The 2,500-nt window shown below is 57.8% G+C and overlaps 1 non-coding gene across 1 annotated transcript in view; it reads right to left on the reverse strand.

Annotated features, from left to right (window-relative positions):
* LOC124582024 overlaps positions 1–292 on the reverse strand; it is a 1,910-nt gene extending 1,618 nt beyond the window's left edge. The window contains exon 1 of the ribosomal RNA XR_006973646.1: positions 1–292. This exon is cut by the window's left edge and continues 1,618 nt beyond it. This is a non-coding gene — a ribosomal RNA (small subunit ribosomal RNA).
* Positions 293–2,500: the final 2,208 nt, after the last annotated feature.

The raw sequence follows: 2,500 nt of genomic DNA on the forward strand, positions 1-2,500 counted from the left end.
GACCGTGCGATCAGCCCAAAGTTATTCAGAGTCACCAAGGCAAACGGACCGGACGAGCCGACCGATTGGTTTTGATCTAATAAAAGCGTCCCTTCCATCTCTGGTCGGGACTCTGTTTGCATGTATTAGCTCTAGAATTACCACAGTTATCCAAGTAACGTGGGTACGATCTAAGGAACCATAACTGATTTAATGAGCCATTCGCGGTTTCACCTTAATGCGGCTTGTACTGAGACATGCATGGCTTAATCTTTGAGACAAGCATATGACTACTGGCAGGATCAACCAGGGAGCTGCGTCAACTAGAGCTGAGCAGCCGGCCGCCCGGGAGTGTGTCCCGGGGGCCCGCGCGAACACGCAAGCGTCCGCTCAATTATTCTGCAAACAGGAGGAGGCTGAGCTCCCCTGCACAATACACCTCGAAACCCTCTCAGGTCCCGGCGGCGCGCAGCGCCGTCCTAAGTACTTGGTCGGGTTCGAGAGAGGCGCAATCGCCCGGAGTTTGGCGAGTAGACGCTTTAGGTGCGACCACCCGTGCTCCCAACTGAGCTTGCCGCTGCCGACAGAGGCCCGGGAGCGTGCTGTCGTGGCATTGCCGGCGGGAGACAACACGCGCCACCTACGGTGGCCGGCAGCTCCAACGCCAGCGCCACAGAAGGACAAAAGCCCCACTTGGGTGCCGAAGCGAACTCTCCCAGCACAGCGCACGCGCCAACACGTCCGCACAGCTGCGATACAATCCACCTGCGAGAACCGCAGAGGCGACCGAGCAGCAGACGGCGTCGCGGCGCCGAGCGCCGGGCGGCGGCGCATCCTCAGCGCACACAGTCCTCAATCGGACCAGCACACTGCAGATGTCCACCGCGCTTCGCACCGGGCCCGCGAGGACCTACTTTGGCCGCACGGCGCCGCGTGCAGGGTGCGCCGGCGCGCAGCTGCGCCGCCTGCCGCCTCCGTCGGCCGGCGCGCCTGCCACTGGCCGCCCCCACCAGCCGGCTGTAGCGCGTGCGCCCACGCACCGCGCGGCCAGCACGCCGGAAGGCCCCCCCTCACCGGCCGGGGACGGTCCCACCCAGCCACCGCCGCGTATCGCTTCACACCCACATGCCATTCACGTTCGTGGGCATGGTGGGTATCGCTGAAACAACCGGTTGGTAGCTCAACCGATCGTCGCCATCACTGATTCACCTCTAGCGAGAACAACCGCACCACAACGGTTTACCAGTTCTTCATTTGCGTAACGTCACCAGCAAACGTAGACGTCCATCGCCATTTGCAAATTCAACGATTGTTGCATGCCTGTGTCAGGTGTCACGACACACTATGTCTGCCCACATACACGCAACAACATGTGCACGCTTCGCGAACACGTGGAAGGTGGCCCCCGTACGTATGCGATGTCCATTGCGCGAACGACTGTCAACCGGCCTCTGTCGCATGTCGCAGATGTGGAACGCAGTGCACCATGCTATCACGGTGTGTGAGAAGAGACGACTACGTCTGACAACACGCGCCACTACATCAACAGACGGCTCATGCTGATCGCCATCCACGGCATACCATACTGCAATCCAGCTCTTATAGGGAGACGACACGTAGCTGAGTGCACAATATTTGGACCGTATGGTTCGCCGTTGTTGGCGCAGTCGTGGTACGGTCACACATGTACCACGATGTATCATTCAGTACATGAGGACCAATGTGCGGTACAGTGTGTGATTTGGACGTACAACATCAGCGGACAGTTGCCACAAGCCGTACCACAACGTAGGCTGTGCTTCGCCATGCGAATGCCAATGAACAACTGCGAAGGGCATTGAGCATGTACGTCCTGCCGCCATCCGCATTACAGTGTATAGCTGCAAGGTGTTTAACATGAAGCGATACTCTGGGGACCGGGCAGTGCGAGTAGCAAACTATATTGCGGGGGTTGCAGTTAGGCAACACTACACTAATTTAACGCGTCGTATGACAATTACAGAGCAGGTTAAGGCCCAACGTGTGTTGGGTTAAGGCCCAACGTGTGTTGGGTTAAGGCCCAACGTGTGTTGGGTTAAGGCCCAACGTGTGTTGGGTTAAGGCCCAACGTGTGTTGGGTTAAGGCCCAACGTGTGTTGGGTTAAGGCCCAACGTGTGTTGGGTTAAGGCCCAACGTGTGTTGGGTTAAGGCCCAACGTGTGTTGGGTTAAGGCCCAACGTGTGTTGGGTTAAGGCCCAACGTGTGTTGGGTTAAGGCCCAACGTGTGTTGGGTTAAGGCCCAACGTGTGTTGGGTTAAGGCCCAACGTGTGTTGGGTTAAGGCCCAACGTGTGTTGGGTTAAGGCCCAACGTGTGTTGGGTTAAGGCCCAACGTGTGTTGGGTTAAGGCCCAACGTGTGTTGGGTTAAGGCCCAACGTGTGTTGGGTTAAGGCCCAACGTGTGTTGGGTTAAGGCCCAACGTGTGTTGGGTTAAGGCCCAACGTGTGTTGGGTTAAGGCCCAACGTGTGTTGGGTTAAGGC

This window comes from Schistocerca americana, unplaced genomic scaffold, assembly GCF_021461395.2.
Source record: "Schistocerca americana isolate TAMUIC-IGC-003095 unplaced genomic scaffold, iqSchAmer2.1 HiC_scaffold_389, whole genome shotgun sequence".
Classification (NCBI taxonomy): Eukaryota; Metazoa; Arthropoda; class Insecta; order Orthoptera; family Acrididae; genus Schistocerca; species Schistocerca americana.